Source organism: Sceloporus undulatus, chromosome 1, assembly GCF_019175285.1.
Source record: "Sceloporus undulatus isolate JIND9_A2432 ecotype Alabama chromosome 1, SceUnd_v1.1, whole genome shotgun sequence".
NCBI classification, from domain to species: Eukaryota; Metazoa; Chordata; class Lepidosauria; order Squamata; family Phrynosomatidae; genus Sceloporus; species Sceloporus undulatus.
Window position 1 is genome coordinate 231,550,262 of NC_056522.1, and position 18,357 is coordinate 231,568,618.

At 41.7% G+C, this 18,357-nt stretch overlaps 2 protein-coding genes across 11 annotated transcripts in view; one reads left to right on the forward strand and one right to left on the reverse strand.

Annotated features, from left to right (window-relative positions):
• Nucleotides 1-1,244, reverse strand: part of R3HDM1 (R3H domain containing 1) — a 104,571-nt gene extending 103,327 nt beyond the window's left edge. For 4 of the 8 annotated variants that reach the window (XM_042449475.1, XM_042449454.1, XM_042449464.1 and 1 more), the window contains exon 1: nucleotides 1,026-1,243. The gene's annotated coding sequence lies outside the window, so the exon portion shown is untranslated. Of the gene's footprint in view, nucleotides 1-1,025 lie in introns of all 8 variants that reach the window. The other 4 variants (XM_042449509.1, XM_042449501.1, XM_042449485.1 and 1 more) reach the window with 2 other exon arrangements.
• A 7,583-nt stretch (nucleotides 1,245-8,827) lies between these two features.
• ZRANB3 (zinc finger RANBP2-type containing 3) overlaps nucleotides 8,828-18,357 on the forward strand; it is a 94,196-nt gene continuing 84,666 nt past the window's right edge. For all 3 annotated transcript variants that reach the window (XM_042444938.1, XM_042444937.1, XM_042444941.1), the window contains exon 1: nucleotides 8,828-9,089. The gene's annotated coding sequence lies outside the window, so the exon portion shown is untranslated. The remainder of the gene's footprint in view (nucleotides 9,090-18,357) is intronic.

Sequence of the window (18,357 nt, forward strand, 5' to 3'; positions counted from 1 at the left end):
GTAATCAATGGGCCCACTGTATATGCATACATCTGTATATATTACACACACACACACACACACACTATATATATATATATATATATATATATTGTATGTATATAGACATGCATGATATATGCATACATCTATGTGTGTATACACACACACACATATATGTCTGTATAGAGACATGCATGATATATACACACATTATATATATATAAGCACACATGATGTATATATACATGTGTGTTTATAGTGTGTGTATATATATATATATAGACATGCATGATATATGCATATATATACACACCCACTATAAACACACATGTATATATACATATTTCATGTGTGCATATATATGTACACATTATATTTTTGTGTGTGTATATACGTATATAATATATGCATATACATATGGTATAAGCATACATCTGTATGTGGACAGATAGATAGACATACGTACACACATTATATATATATATATATATATATGTGTGTGTGTGTGCATATATACACACATAGTTCATGTGAGCGTGTTTGTATATACATATACATATATATATATATAATATGTGTGCATGTGTGTGTGCGCACATATGCATACATATGTATACACAGACATGTATGGTATAAGCATACATCTTATACACGCACAAATATATGTATACATGAACGTACACACACACAGACACATATATGTTGCTGGGGAGGGAGGCCCTGGGGCTGTCCTGCCGCCTCCAGGGCCGCTTCCCCGGCAGCCAGCCACCGAGGGAGAGGGCCCCTTGGCGTGTGCCCTTCTTCCTCCTGCTCCAGGGCCGAGGGGAGGCGTAACTGCACCAGTGTCACCCACGCGGCTGGCGCGCACTTCCGTCCAATGCAGCAGGCCTTCTGGGCCGGTGGTGGAGGGGACGAGGAGGGAAGGGAGGCGACACACAGAGAGGGACTGGGGCGGCGCGGAGCCCTCCCTTTCGGGGCCGCCGCTGAGGCGGAATGGCGGGCGGGGGTTCTGTGTGGCCCCTGAAATGGAGTCGGCGACTTACCGCAGTGGCGCGAGCGAGCCTGACGGACGGGTGGGCGAGTGGGCGGGGCTTCGGGGAGGGGGCCGCCTGCCAAAGAGGAGGAGGAGGAGGCGGCGCGCGAGGACTGCCTGCCTGCCTGCCTGCCTGCCTGCGGGGGCTTCACGCGCGAGGGCGAGTCAGCCCCATCATCACCAGCCCCCAACAGCGGCTGCGGCTCCTCCTGCCCCTGCCGCCGCCGCCGCCGGTCTCTCAAGGAACCACCCCCTGAGGACAGACGCCAACCAATCCGCTCGCTCCCTTCTAAGGATTGACATCCGCCCCAGCCACTTAGACTCTCTCAAGGACCCTTTCGGCCCACCCCTTTTCGTCCGCTCAGTAATCCTCAGGCTCGGCCCACGCAAATGGGAAAAAACGCCCAGGCCTAGCAGGAGTAGCCAATAGGAACGCAGCGTCGTCGCTGAGTGACAGGCCACGGCTACCAATGGGAAAAGGGAATGGCCGGCCCTGTTGACGTCCTGGGGAACTTTGAGGTGACGGCCAGGAAGCAAATGCTGGAAGGAAGCTTCCCGGTTGGGTTTACGAAACGCTCTCCTTCCTCCTTGGCGGGCCAGTTCCCTAGAGACGCCCCTGCAATATTAATAATGGTGGCCGTAAAGCTGTTTATAGTGTAAGAGACGGAGAAGAAGAGGAGAGGACTACAATTCCCATCGTGCACTGCGCGACGGCGTCGCTCCTGCGAATGGCGCTAGGCACGGCGGGACTTGTAGTGCGGTGTGTGTGTGTGTGTGTCCTGTGGGAGCCTCATTCCTTTTTCAGCTAATCTGTTGCTGTTTTGTTTGGGGGCTTTTTCCCTTCAAGGAGGTTATGCTGCTCTCTGGCTGCAAGGCTTCCTCTTGGGTGGAAGTATCTATTCATCCCATATGCAGAAAACATCCTACACACAGTCTTAGGCTACATCTACACTGCAGAAATAATCTGGTTTGGCACCGCCTTTAACTGCCAGGGCTCCAGGGGGTTCACATGCATTCACTCTGTCACTGTTGTTGTGTGCTTTCATTTCCAACATATGGAGAACTTATCAGAGGGTTTCCTGGGTAAGATTTGGTCAGAGGAAGGTTGCCATTGCTGTCCACTGAGGCTGAGAGAGTGTGACTTGACCAGGACCAAAACACACTGCAGGAATAATCCAGTCTGAGACCGCTTTAACTGCCCTGGCTCAGTGCTAAGAGTTCCTGTACCTTGACTCAAATATTGATCAGAACGGAGACTGCACTCGGGAAATCAGAAAAGGATTAGGATTGGGAAGAACAGCTATGAAAGACATGGACAATATTCTAAAGTGTAAAGACATAACTCCAAACATCGAATTGAGGATCATCCAATCCATTGTATTCCCAGTCACCCTGTAAGAGAGAGCTGGACAGTGAAGAAAGCAGGAAGAAAACCCAGCCTTTTGAGAGAGATGCTGCTGCAGAAGAGTGCTGAGGACAGCTATGAAAGAAATGGACACTATCCTAAAGTGTAAAGACATAACAACACTAAGTGAGGATTGTACAACCCATCATATTCCTCATCGCCATGTACGGATGTGAAAGCTGGATAATGAAGACAGCCGACAGAAAGAAAATAAACTAATTTTGAAATGTGGAGAGGAGTGCTGAGGATACTGTGGAAAGCCAAGAAGACAAACAAAACAAATGGGTCCTTGAACAGATCAAGCCTGAACCCTCCCTGGAAGCTAAGATGACTAAATTGACCACATCACGAGGAAAAATGAATCATTGGGAGAAAAAAATATGCTAGGAACAGCAGAAGTCAGTAGAGAGAGAGAAGGACTGCATGCCAGCAGGGACGTAGCCGGGGGGGGGGTTTCTGGGGGTCCGGACCCCCCCTTCCATTAGAAAAATGAATGGTGTGTGCTGCTGCGCCGCCGCACTCAAGCCCCATGATAATGGTGGCACTTAGTCTGGACCCCCCCCCTTCCTAAAATCCTAGCTACTTCCCTGATGCCAGATGACTAGACTTGATCAGGGAAGGCCTGGGCTTGCAGGACCTGAGAAGAGCAGTGCAGGACCCGGTGTTGGAAATGTCTCATCCACCGGGTCACCATGAGTAGAGGTCAACTCAAGGCAGGGACGTAGCCAGCATTTTGGGAAGGGGGGTCCAGACTAAGTGCCACCATTATAATGGGGCTTGAGTGTGGCAGCGTGGTGGCACACACCATTCATTGTATCTAACAGAAGGGGGATCCGGACCCCATGGACCCCCCCCCCACTATGTCCCTGCTGAAGGGCAGTTAACAACAACAAAGTAGAGCGTTTATTTCTCATATGTGCTTGTGAAATACTCACCAACCCACTGGAAGAACCTTCCTTTCTATTGCATGCCTTTCTTAAAGAGAGGTGACAACCCTGCTGGAAAAGTCCTGACCTTTAGAGTCAGGGAAGACCTGTTTACTCACTGGGCTCTACCCATTTCCCACTTTTCTGTGCCTCTGCTTTGTTTTCTAGACCATGTCAAAGCACTGGGTGAGCTTGGGTAAGTCACACTCGCTCAGCCTCAGAGAATGGCAAGAGGAAAAAAACACTCTGAAGAAACTCGCCAAGAAACTCCTGTGATAGGTTCATTATGATATGTCAGAAATGACTTGAAGGCACACAACAAACAGCAAAAACAAAAAGAAGTGTCTTCAGTGGTACCTTTATTGGCCAAATGAAATGTATAATATACTTATTGTGCATTTCAGTTGGTCAATAAGGGTATCACTGATGGATTTTTGTTTGGATTTGTTAATGGCCAACACAGCTACCCTGGCATGTTTTCCAAAAAGGAGACTTGTTACACCTGAAAGTACCTCAGATTTTTGTCAGTTTATTACAATCAGTACCTGTTGGTTACAATTTTGCATCTAAAGCTGCTGCCACAATGTGAAATTAATGCAATTTGACACTACTTTTAACTGTCATGGCTCCATCCTGTGGAAGAATGGGATCTGTAGTTTGTTGTGGCACCAGAGTGCTCTAACAGAGAAGGCTAAATATCTCACACAACTACAAATCCCAGGATTCCATAGAATGGAGCCATGGCAGTTAAAGTGGTGTCAAACTGCATTAATTCTGCAGTGCAGATGAAGTGTAAACCACTGAAACTACTTTCATATTTTCCCAATCCCAAACATAATCTATATATCATTTTGTTTTCTTCCACTGTCTATAATGTAATGTTACAATTTAGTGGTTGCTAATCTTTTTCTTACAAACCACAAAGCACCACAGCTGAGACCCATTTTCTTTGCATTGTTTGAGATTTATTAGAAACTTGGAGCTGAATTAATTACAATTAGGGTTGCCATTAGAGAGGGAGCAGAGATCTAGAAGAAAGGGACTGGTCTGCACAACATTGATGGCTTCATATAATTTGAAACGAGTAAAGTATAGTAGTCTAACCAGCCCTCCTTTACTGCTATACACCTGACCACTTAAATAAAGAAGTGCTGGTTAGACAATTAATTCCAGAAGTGAAAATTGCTTGACTACACCACAGCTCATAATTTTTAACAAGAATCTGAGCTGTCACTTCAATTATAAAGGTGTAATTGAAAGAGAGGCCCAATGCATCCCCAACAGGAGTAGGCAACTGGGGAATCACATTTAGGTTTTGAGAGGAGCATCAGAGCCACGCCATTTATTTATTTTAAATTTATTTTTCTGCTTTATTTACTCCTTTTTAGTATGTTTATAAACACAATTTTATTAAAATGTGTTTTCAATGATAAATAATATGTTTTATTAATTTCTTAGACTGAATACTCTTACTGACTGAAGATGACCCAATAACACAGAGAAGGAAAAACAGAGAAGCTTATCGAGAGAATGTTTGCAAAGAAGCTGAGACAGAAAAAGCAAACACAAGCGGAAACCAGGAGGTGCAGTGTGTATGTGTAAGACCAGAGCTCACAAAAAAGAGGAAGGAAGACTGAAGAGAGAGAGAAGATGCTAGCAAAGGAACAGAAAGAGAAAGAAAGACAGGCACACAAAGGAAGATGCTTGCAAGGAGGGGAATATGACACAAAGTATGGGTAAAAGCTAATCCTATACAGAATTCAAAAAGGAAAAACCCCATTTGTGAGTTACTTCTAAGTAGCTATGTACTTGATTGTCTGGTTCAAAGTAAGTGAAAGTGCAACTAATTGTCTAGAACAATGCAATCCTGGACATTTCTACTCATAAATAAGTTTCATGGAGTCATACAGCGGTGCTAGTCAAAATGATTGTCCCTGGACTAGCGCTGGCTCCTGAGTCATTGACTTCCAGTCCCTGGAAATAAATAGTTGAAGATAATGGGCACAAATGTGGTGTCTGAAAACAATCAAACAAATAAATAAATGTTAGTCTCTTACTTCTGATAGTATCAGAAGTACAGTGTGTCTAACAGGTTGTGAAAATGTGGTCCTTCAAATAGCCTACAACTTCCAGTAGCCCAGGGCAACAGAGTCACTGGTGAGAATTAAGGAATAATGGGAATTGCCGTTTAACAAGATCTGGAGAACCGCTTTATCTCCAGTATATGAGATTACTGATGGGTCTAAATGCCTAAAGGATCCAGTCGTATCTTGGAAGGTAAGCACAGCTAGCCCTGGTTAGTACTTGGGACTGCAGACTGCCAAGGAATATCAGGTGCTGTTGGCTATATTTCAGAGGAAGGAATTAACAAAACCATATCTGAGGACTTTTTGCCTAAGAAAGCCCTATGAAATTAATGGGTCATCATTAATCTATACGTGGCTTGAAGGCACATATTATATACATAGGAAGATTGCCTTGAGTATACATGAAGCCATAGCCTTCATCTGCTGACCTATCCTCCATCAGCATTTCCCCAACAGCCAAAGCCACAGTCCTATTATGCACGCACGTGTGCGCGCGCGCACACACACACACACTCCAATTTGTTTTTGGTCCCTATTGGACAGTGTGACCAGACATCCTCCTTTTACAAGACATGTCCTACATTTAAACCTTCTGTCTGGGAGGAATTCCCAAATGTCCTCCATTTTGAGCATGACCAAGAAGCATTAATTTGCATTTATATTAGTGTTTTTGGCTTTTATTTTGTAACATCATACATTTTTCGCGAATATCTTCAATTTTACGGTGCCTTGTCCACCCTTGGAGTTAGGACATCTGGTCACCCTGCTACTTGGAGACACAACGTTTCTTACAGTATGTGTTCAGGAAGGGGTGGTCACCCCATTCCTGCAGCATAAAGAGGGGAATAATTTCATTGGGAGATGATCCCTTAGTATTCACACCAGTTCCTGTCCTGGGGCTGCATCTGCAGTTCAGAAATAATCCAGTTTTACACCACTTTAACTACCATGGCCCAACTCTATGGGTTTATGGAAGTTGTGGTTTTGTGAGCTATTTAGCCTTTCCTGCCAGAGCACACTGTTGCCACAGGAGACTACAAATCCCAGGATTCTGTAGGATGGAGCCATGCCCAGGGTGATCAGATGTCCTTACCACAAAAGGAGGATAAATGTGAGGTATCGATTTCTAAGTACCAAAGTACCAAAGTACCAAATAAAATTAAATTAGGACAAACCAAGTGAAGCAGTAATTTCCAATTTATTAACTAGAATAATAATAATAAAAACAATAATAGGATTTATTTATAGGCCGCCCAATCACTGGGAATCCGGGCAGCTTACAACAGAGGGGATAATAGACAGTTCCCTGTCCTCAGGCTTACAATCTAAAGAGACACGACACAAAAGGAGAAGGGAATGGTGGGAGGGAGGGGATCAGGTCCAGCATTCTTCTCTCCCTCTGAGGCCTGGACCAAGGCAGATGGACTGGAGGGAGGGCTCTTTTTCTTAATCGAGGTTGGGCCCGATGGCGTTGGGCCTGCCCTTTCGCTCCCTCTAAGGCCAGAAGATGACAGTTGGAAGGAGGGAGGGGAGGGCTCTTCCTCTTCAGGCCCGATGGCGTTGGGCCTGCCCTTTCGCTCCCTCTAAGGCCAGAAGATGACAGTTGGAAGGAGGGGGGGATTGCAAGAAGGGGTGTCTCAGGCAAGTAGGCACACCTGTCCCAAGTTTTACACAATATTTATAAGCCATTTTCTACTGCAGTTTTCTTTATCTTAGTTTTAACTGGCTGACATACAAACCTTTAGAAACTCCCCTTACATGTGTATTTTCCACTCCTACTTCATACATTGCATGTCCATTTAAATTCGTCATTATAGATTCATGAGCGCATTACTAATATTCATAACCCTCATTAGGCATGCGCAGAAGAGAAAATCCCTTGAACTCTAGTTTACCTTTCAGAAAAAGTGAAATCTATTGCAATTAACCATAGCCTGAGCTTGTGATTTCTCCTCAAAGTCTCCCTCTTTGTTTATCTCATTGACCTTGCCTGTCAGCTCAAAATAATGTCTCTTGCTTTGAAGCTTGTACATCCCATATTGTTACAACTTTAGCGCTAGTTATTCTTTTATCTTAAACTAAAAAAACTTTGTGTCTGTATTGTTGGCACATTATTAAAAGATGTTTTACAAAGGTTGTGAAGAATTTAAAAGATAACCATCTTTCTATCTGGGGCCTGAAGTCCACACACTCTTTACAGGTGATGTCCGTGTGGTGTGTATTTTAAAAACCATTCCTGCCTTTTATATTATGGGGCCTATCTAAAGTTTAAACTCTTAATTTTATTTTTATTAGCTTCACATATTCACAGATTAGCACACATATACAGTGTGCCTGCATTATACGCGGGTGCGCCTTACGCATGCGCCCTGGAAGAAGTAATGGGGTGTGCCGTGGGCATGGGCCCCATTACTTCTAATGGGACTCAAGCATATGTGCTTTTCCCCTTACGCAGGGGTGTGTGTGTCCAGAACGGATCCCCCGCGTAAGGGAAGGGTCCACTGGACATATATATTTATATATGAACATATACTTATTTGTGTGTTAAATCCCAATATTAATTTCCCTCAATAAGAAACTGCAAAATGTAGGTCCTTCAAGAAAAAATGGAGGATATGGCAAAGTAAAAGCCAAAAACACTAACACAAATGTAAATGTATTAAATTTAAATGTATTCCATTTCAATGTACACATAAATATATCACATTAAATTACACTTAGACACTTTTTACACTGTACTTTATTATTTTAATGAGCAATCTATTTTGATATTGTAATAATTTAATTCTGTTTTAATGCATCACGTTTTGTACACTTTTAATTGTACTGTTCTTTTAATATTGTGAGCTGCTCTTGGGAAAAGAGCGGGATACAAATAAATGTAGCATAGGCCCAAAATAATGCACTTTTGACACCGCTTTCGGATTGTTATTGGTTCAAAACATGCTGCAGAAGTAATCCAGTTTGAGACCGCTTTAACTGCCCTGGCATGAATGCTAGGGAATTCTGGGATATGTAGTTTTGTGAGACATTTAGCCTTCTATGTCAGAGAGCTGTGGTGCCACAATAAACTACAAGTCCCAGGACCCCCCCTAGCATTTGAGCTAGAGCAGTTAAAGCTCTCTCAAACTGGATTATTTCTGCAGTGTGTTTTGGACCAATAACAATCTGAAAGCGGTGTCAAAAGTGCATTATTTTTGCAGTATGTTTTGGACCAATAATAATTCAAAAGCGGTGTCAAAAGTGCATTGTTTCTGCAGTGTGTTTTGGACTGATAACAATCGCAAAGCGGTGTCAAAAGTGCATTGTTTCTGCAGTGCAGATGTAGCCCTGCTTGTGTGCTGACTGAGGGGAAGGCGTTCCTAGAATCCCAGGCCTTCTCTGCCCTGGGAAAGGCACCCTTGATGCTGGCCACCAAGTGGCTGCCATAACAGGGGCGGAAAAGGCTGCTTCTGTGATTTGTTTTCTAGTCTCCACAGGGGCAGACATTTTGCCAGCCTGGTCTCCTGAGCGCCCTTAGGAAGCCACTCCTGCTGGGTTTGAGCGCGAAAAACCAGACAAGCAAGGAAGGAAGGAAGGAAGGAGAGTTGCTGGAGGAGAAGGAGGAGCCATTCCTGTCCCGAAGGGTTTCTCTGCTGCAAAACTAGCCTTTTTTGGTGGGTAAAGTTATGACCTCGCTCCTTAATGCAAACTACTATTAGCCACAAAATTTGAGCTTGCAAATGTTGTGGCTAGTATTGAGTAGCTGTCAGCAATGTTGCAATCTCGAGTAGGAATGATATGGAGTACAGTACTACTATTCAGTAGTGGCCGCAGGAAGATTTAGCCTCTTAGGTCCAAAACACACACTGCAGAAATAACCCAGTTTGGGCCCAGTATAGCTGCCCTGGCTGAGTGCTAGGGGACTCAGAGAATGGCAGTTTGTTGGGGCCCCAGAGCTCTCTCTTGGCAGAGAAGGCTCCAGTTACCAGAATTCCCTAGCACTGAGCCAGGGCAGTTAAAGCAGTCTCAGACTGGGTTATTTTTGCAATCTGTTTTGGACCTTAGGGACGATAGTGTTCCTTTAACGGTATTTTTTGAGTAAAGTTTTCTTGTCCATGGATGTTAACTGTTCCATGGTTGCCTGTTCCCTGCATGCATGAAACGTTTGAAACTGCAAGGTAGAAAGCAAGCCTATATAGAACTGGCGTTGGCTAGAGGTGATTTATTTCTTGCTGAGCTACTTTTCTACTTGCAGTGAGTTAGGTTTCACAGTGGTTCCCAAACTTTGGTCCTGCAGGTGTTTTGGACTTAGTTTTTGAGACGTCCTAGCCGCTATGGCCCACATTGAGGAATTCTGGGAGATGAAGTCCAAAACATCTGGAGTACCACAGTTTGGGAATAAGTAAAAAATAGGTTTCTATCACTTTTTGGTCGTTTTACCATTCATTCTGTCTCTGGAGATCTATGTACTAAGTCCCACGTTGTTGTTCTTGTGTGCCTTCAAGTTGTTTCCAATTTATGGAGCCCCAAGATTGGGACTTTCTTGACAAGTTTTGTTCAGAGGAGGTTTGCCATTGCCTTCCCCTGAGGCTGAGAGAGTGTGACTTGCCCAAGGTCACCCAGTGGGTTTCCATGGCTAAGCTAGGAATTGAACGCTGGTCTCCAGAGTCATAGTCCAATGCTCAAACCACTCTGCCACAGTGGATCTCAGCCAGCTGGCATAATTCAGTTATGCTCTCCAAAAAGTTTCTTAAGCTTTCTGATGTGGGGGACCTACAAGTGTTTATTTCCCAGTGTGCCATATTTGTAATTATTGATTAAAACTGATCATTTTCTGTGCTGCAGACTGGCAGCCAATAATTCACAGATTAGCACTGTCTACAGACCACCAGTCTGAGTAGCAAGCTCTACAGCAGGGATATGGAAGAAATCACCCCACAGCTACTTATAGCCACCAACTCCATTTGAGGGCCGCAAGCCACCCCTAATCCTCTACCCCCCAAAAAATACTTTTAAGAATTTGGGATATGGAAACTTATCCCAAACAGTAACATTGAGTTCCTGTAGGCCTCAAGTAGAGGGAGATCACTTAAATTAACACTCCCTGTCACCAGAAATAAGAACTGGAAAAGTAAAAACAACATTTAAAATTATTTTCTGCTTTATTTTACTTCTCCTCTCAGACCGCTGTGTCTTTTTATATTTTAAGAAAGCTCAAGAGACCAGTTCCATTTTTCTATTTTTAGCCATTGGTGCAAATCTGAAATGTTTACGTCAAGTAAACTTAAAACTGCAGTTGTAGGTAAGTTTACCTTGAGATAAATATAGTACAATGGGGCTTCATGTAAACACAGTAATATATATATGCATAGGATTATCTGTGTGCCTTGTTCATGCCATTTAAATCTGTTGTAAAATGTAGACTGTCGTCCAATACACACTGCACAAATAATCCAGTTTGAAACCTCTTCAACTGCCCTGGCTCAATACCAGGAAAATCTGGGAACTGTAGTTTATTGTGGCACCAGACCTCTCTGACAGAGAAGGCTACATGTTTCACAAAACTACAGTTCCCCAAATTCCCAAACATTGCGCCAGGGAAGTTGAAGTGGTCTCAAACTGAATTATTTCTGCAGTGTGTTTTGGACCTGTGTCTGTGTGGATCTGCATAAATAGGCTGTTAGTACTGTACTTCTTTGGACATAGTGAAAGGAGTTATCAAGTACTGTACTTCTTGCACAGTGGTTTTTCCCTTGGTTTCCTAGGTATAGCTCCATTTCCCTGCCTGAAACTGTAACTATTTGGTGGCAATGCAACATCAGAACCTCATTGTGCCATCACTTACCTGTGTCCCATTTCTGGACCTCTGTGTGAGTCTACTTTACAATATGGTAATGCTCAATAGTTAGTACTCAGCCTGGGAATTTCTCACTTTCTATATTGTAAAAATCTTTGTTGTAGAATTTTGAGCACCCCTTTGCTTGTGTGTGTGTGGGGTTAATGCAATAGTTGATTACCACAATCCCTGGTGTCCCTTCCCTTGAGGATAGGAATGTATATTGAGTGTTTCTAATCTGTTGGCTATCATTTTGTTTTCCATATTTGTTAACAGGTTGTAGTTGGAACTAGGGTAGACTCAGGGTCGGAACAGACTGGCAAAATACTCCGGCTTTGGGATTGTGTGAGGGCGTGGTGTACGCACACCCCTAATGCTGCCCTCAAGCCAGCATCACACCACCCCACTGACCACACAGCAGATGGCATCACAGTGTTTCTGTGGTGTGGCATTTACATGTGCCGCGCCACAGAAATGCAGAAAAACCGCCACAGTGACAGAAAAGCAGGCAAATAGCTGGATCAGGGCTGCAGCACATGGTTGTTGCGGCCCCGATCCAGTGTTCAAAGGAGTGGTGTCATGCTGTCCCTTTAGGGTACCAGGAACTTTGCAATTTGTTAAATCAAGCTGAACTATTGTTTAGAAGCATGGAATTACAGATTGATACACTAATCCAGCATAGAATGATGTTGTAATGCTGATGAAGACTTCTGTGAGTCAAAACGGCCACACATTACTCCGAAGGTAGCTGTCAAGGACTTGGCTACTATTGGAAAATATACTGTTTATCTTCATGCTATCTAGACAACAAGTACTACAAATAATTCCTTCCATGTTTTGGATTGGACAATTTTGGTGAAACAGCAGAATATTGCTACTACTAACACTTTGGATACCCTACTCCTATTGTTGGGACTATTATTTATATTCAAAGAGATTCAGAAGAGTTATTGCCTACAGCTGGCTTCATGTTGAATGTGTTTCAAGATTTGTATACCATTGTTGTACTCAATATTTACTTTACACATATATATATATATATATATATATATATATTGCAAGTAATGATATGTCTTCGGTACATTCCTTATAATTAGTAATACAATTTATCCAGTGTTTCCCTCCCCTCTTGTTAGTTATACTGTAAACCTTCTGCTCGTTTTGGTTTTCTGTCCCTTTAAGGCCGTCTGTTTCAGCTCTTAGTCTCTGTAGCTTGAACTAGCTCTATTGCAATGCTATCTTCTGATGATTTATTTCTTCCAAATAAGTATAAGATTTTGTGTTCACCAGCTCTTTGGTAAAGTTTGAAAAATTTCTATGTCGAAACATCCATCTTGGTTTCCCATGAATCGACCTTTTTGTTCAAGCAGGCTTTTAATGTGTAAGCAGGGAGACTTTTTAGTGGAGTGTGTGTACTGTTTTATTGGAGTGTATTTGCTATGCTTTTTAAATGATTTTGTACTGCTTTAATGTGATGTTTTTTTTAATTTTTTCAATTACTTTTTAATTTAAAAAAATTGATTATTTTTGTGAGTCACCTTGGATCAATTCCAGGGTAATGTGGCATATAAGGGATTTCAGTTGCATGTTGAATCACATGGTATAGTCCTGAAATAAAAACAAAGTCTTGTACTATCTTAAATACAAAGAAGTTTTATTTGGCATAGTATGGCCTCCCCATCAGATCCATGCAGTGGTGCCTTAGTTGGCAGATTACTATAGAAATGGTTGAATAGGCACATGTGTGTGGGGCGTAATCAATAGGGTGAGAGAAAACAGAAATACATAAAATAAACATATTGAAGAGAGCCAGTATGCTGTAGTGGTTTGAGAGTTGCTTCTGGAGACAAGGGTTCAAATCCTCACTTAAATATTTAAACTCACTGGGTGATCTTGGGCAAGTTCCATACTCTCAGCCTCAATGAAAGGGAAAAGCAAACCCCCTCTGTACAAATCCTGTTAAGAAAAGCCTATGATAGCTTTGCCTTAGTGTTACCATAAGTTGGAAATAACTTGAAGGTACATAGTAACAACAAAAACATTAAAAGGCAGCTTCCAGTAAGGAACAGCTGAGAAAGATTTCATCAAGAGGTTAATTTTTATATCACGTGGTTTGAATAGGGGCAAGGGCCTTTTATCTTTCTGCATGTGTTGAACAGTTCACCAGTGCAAAGATGGTGAACTGTTCTTTCTTAATAGCCATTGTAATCGTGCCTATACTTTTTGGGTTTGTTCCTCTAAGACCATACTAATTCCCTTCTTCCACAAGAACTCCCCACAGGGCCTAACTCTTGAGATTAGGTAACAGGCACACATGAACTAATCAGCTCGTCTGTAGAAGGGTTTCTATGCTCTATCCAACTATATTTGTCAATAACCATTTTTGAAATTATGATCAAACCTTGCGCTTCTGGCATTTCTATTCCCTCTTATGCCATTGATTATAGCCTCTACCCACCTGCCCATCCAAGCACATGTATAATAATTTGCCAGTTAAAATACCATTCAGCTCATCTCATGGAGTGGGCTGCTCTTTCCAAATGTTTATGCTAAATATAACCTCTTCTGGAGTTTTATGAGGTTTTGCTGCATTATAGTTAGCTCTTGCTGGAAAATTTTATATATAAAGATTCACTGTCTGGACATCTGCACAGGACTTTTCAAAACCCAATCTTTGCTATATCTTACACTGGACATTTTATTGCCATCTGCTATGATATGTGGTGGTCATGTTTTAAAAACAATTCCAATAGTAGATATAGCTTTGTCCTATAAACACAGATACTCATCTGAATTCAGCACGATGACACTTAACAAAATAGACTAATTATTATAGGCTGTAGAGTCAGCCAGCCAAGGTTATATAATACTGTTTGCTATTTTACTTTGTTGTGATTACCAGGAGCTACAAATTACTTGTGTTGTCTAAGCCTTCTGCCTGCCCTTATCAAATAAGATCATGTCATACTTGGGTTTTTTGCTTTTTGTTTTCTTGCTACAGATAGCAGCAACTCAGTAAGGCTGGTTCTCTTATTAGTGCTAAGCTTTTCTGCACTCAAAACCTGGATGATGTGATCCTGGTCTTGGGGGAAGAAGTTATTCCATCAAGTCCTGCTTATCTGATATAGTGATACAATTAGGATTAATGGCAGTTTCTCCAAATCATAGACTGTAAGACCACCTCCAGAGCCTTGTCTTATATGAACAGCAGCACTGAATAGTGATAATATAATATGCATTGTGTAGACTTCAGATACGTTAGAATACCATATATACTCAACTACAAGTCGAGAAATTTATGCCCAAAAATTGACCCTAAACTTTCAAGCCAATCTCCAAATCTTTGCTTCTCATCCTCCTCCTCTTTGCATTTCCTCTGAAAACCAAGCTTCTCTTTCCCCCCTCCACTTCCATGTTGAAGCTGATCTTAAAACCTGTCTCCTAAATTCTACCCTCGATTTATCTACAGGCCATATCAAAATCCATGATTTTGGCCCTGAAACCTTCCCTTGAGTTATACATGAGGTCAACTTGTACATGAGTATATATGGTAATTTTTGCTGACTTCTGCTGTGCCCTTTCTATGTTCTGGTGCATAGCCACAAAGAATCTGTGGATAAAGGAGCATAGACTGTATAGTTTGTTGTTGTTAGCTGCCCTCCATTTGACCTTGTTTCATGGCGACCCAATGGATGAGACACCTCCAGGATCCCCTGTCCTCCACTGTTCTTGTAGACTCAGGCCCATGACCTCTCTGATTAAGTCAATCCGTCCGACATGTGGTCTTCCTATCTCTCTGCTGCCTTCTACCTTTCCTAGCATTATTGTCTTTTTCAACGATTCATGCTTTCTCATTATGTGGTTAAAGTATGACAACTTTAATGTAATTATCTTGGCTTCCAGGGAGAGTTGAGGCTTGATCTGTTCAGTGTTCTATTTGTTTGTCTTTTTGGCTGCTCATAGTATCCTCAGCACTCTTCTCCAGCACCACATCCTGAATAAAAGTGCCTGGCCACGGAATGACTGCCCCCCACATCATGTATTAGCCCACCGCTCTGTCCTTGTTTTGTGTGTGTGTGTTTAACAGATATTTTAATTGTACATGTTTAATCCTGTTTTAAGGGGGGAATTTGGGACATAATTTTGTAAATGTGGATTTTAATATGTTGTGAGCTGCTTTGATTGTCTTGTAACAGAAAAGCGGGATATAAATAAAAGTTTTATTTATTATTTATTTATTTCAAATGAGTTGATTTTCTTTTTATCTGCCTTCTTCACTGCCCAGCTCTCACATCTGTACATGGTGACAAGGAGTACAGTGGATTGGATGACTCTAACTTTAGTGCTCAGTTGTATATCTTTATGCTTTAGTTCTCTCATTGTTGCCCTTCTTGTTCCTACTCTTCCCCTTATTTTTTTTAATTGCAATCTCCATTCTTATCAATGTTTGATCCAAAGTATGGGAACTCCTCAACTATTTCAATTTCCTCATTGTCTTGGTTAAATTTATTTAGATCCTCCATGGTCATTGTTTTTGTTTTTATGTTCAGTGACAAGCCTGCCTTTACATTTCTTTCCTTGGCCTTCCTTAGTAATTGTTCCAAGTCTTGTGATGTTTTATGCTAGTAGTATGGTGTCATCCACATCTCTTATGTTGTTGATATTTCTTCCTCCTATCTTCACTCCTTCTTCTGAGTCTAAACTTGCTCTTCATATGATATTTCTTGCATACATGTTGAACAAGAAGGGTCATAATATGCAGCCTTGCCCAACTCCCTTGCCGATGTGGAACCATTCTGTTCCGTTCTTATAGTTCCCCCTGTTTATACTCTATTAACTAAACAAGCTAGTAGTTACTAGTCTGTGGTCCAGAAAATTCTGTTATTCTCTAAATAAATGATTTGTTATAAAGATTTCTACTTAATATACTGTACAGCAAAATTTGCAGTGTGCATTTTCCTTTTTATGCATCCCACAGTTCCCCACTACTGTACTGAATTTGCAGCCATATTGAATTACTAAATTTGTAGCCACATTGTTAGCTGGAGGTGGGAGCAAAAGGTAGCAAGCTCCCTTTAAAACAAGATGCAGGAAGATGTGTACCTTGTTTTCAAACTTAATACAGTAGTTGCTTCTGGAAGCACTATTCAGCTTCAAATCAAGGCACGTACCCTTATATGTATTTTAAAGAGGGATTGCTACTTTTTGCCATTAACACGCTGCTGAATTACGAAGGTAACTTTAGTGAGGGGAGCCCCAGATGGGAGCAGAACAGGGCAGCCTCCAATCTTTTGGAAGCTGCCTGCCTTGTTCTTCAGTGCAGGCACCTATAGCTATGATTTACTTGTTGATTTGGCACTGATGAATAGAAAGTGGATATAACTTATCTCTTCTGTGTATTTCTGTATTGCTGATGATTGCTGTTGATTTTCACAGTTGTTAGGGTGTTTTAACTTGATATCCAAATAAGCTAGTAGCCTTCCTTACTGTGAGCGTATGAAAGTATCTCTATCTAAATAATATTTTCTTTGCTACAAAATTGTTTCCAATTTTAGGGTCCCCCGCTTCCTGATAGCAAAAATAAAATGAAAATACCGGTACATGTTTTTAGGCAATTTATATCTAGATTTCTCTTTTGAAGAATCAATACAATGTCAGCTCTCCTGGGACTAAACTCCAGAATACAAAGTGGATCTTCTTTGTGTTCTGTATACACAATAATATAATGCATATAACATGATATAATATAATTCATAATAAAATAATCTTGTTAGTTGAGTTTCCTGGGATTATCAAGTCAGTGATCATGGATTTTAAGTTCTTAAAAATAATACAACTTTAAGTCTGAGAAGAAGGGATATATTACATCCTTTTTTCATCCCCCCATGCCTTTTAGGTCCACAACACACTGCAGAAATAATCCAGTTTGAGACTGCTTTAACTGCCCTGGCTCAGTGCTAGGGAATTCTGGGAACTGTAATGTTTGTGAGACATTTAGCCTTCTATGCCAAATAGCTCTGGTGCCACAATAAATTACAATTCCCAGGATTCCCGAGTGCTGAGCCACGGCAGTTAAAGCGGTCTCAAACTGGATTATTTCTGCAGTGTGTTTTGGAACTTAGTCTCCAAGCTTTTCCATGGCTTCAAGATTTCTGAAAAGATTTTCAGTGCAATTGTAACTGAAAATATAGGCTGGTTGAAGTGAATTAGGATAAAGTGTGAGGCACTTGTGCCGGCTGAATTTTCTTTATGCTGGAATTTTCTTTATGCCTGCCCTGAATCCCACTGTGGGAGAAAGGTGGGATATAAATCCTGGGAATAAAATAAATAAATATATAAATTACCCACCCCCTTGTGCTGATCTCAGAAATCAAAAAGGAGGTGGAACTGGGCAGAAGCTGAGTTATGCCACATCCAAAATCTCACTCAGCCCAGAAGCATAAATTTGGACCAAGATTAGGGTTAGCCTAAGTAGTTTTTTGTGGGATTTTTGTAGGCTGCGTTCTGGAAGAGTTTATTCCTGGGGTTTCTCCAGCCACAAATGTTTGCAAAACATCAGAATAAACTCTCCGAGAATGCAGCCACATAGCCTGCAAAAAACCCACAAAAAACTATGGATGCCGACCATGAAAGCCTTTGACTTCACATTATTCTAAGTAATTTCCAACACATGGAAACCAATGAGACCTCCTGTAGATTAAAATTCCTGAATCTCAGTTTGTCAGTGGGAGCCACATGTGTCCTGAAAGGGCAAGGTATGATGCAGCACAACTTCAGGTGGCTCAGTCAACTATTGGACCACTTGGTGAATTGGGATTGCACTGTTTACCTCTGATAATGTTCTTCTTATGAAATCTGTCTCATTTTTCAATGGCTGCTTTGGGCAATGAGCAAAAGAGCAGGGAGAAAAACATAACAAAAGCATCTACAACAAGAAACAAAAGTTCATAGTCACTTAGAAGACTCAAACATTAGTGATGCTAAAAAGTGTAGAATTTCTTAAATAAAGAAATCTGTTCACAGCCCTGAAATTATACCAAAATGGATTCAATGTATGCCCTTCTGGAGACACAGCCCATGGGCAGAGTGCCACTGCCAGAAAGGCT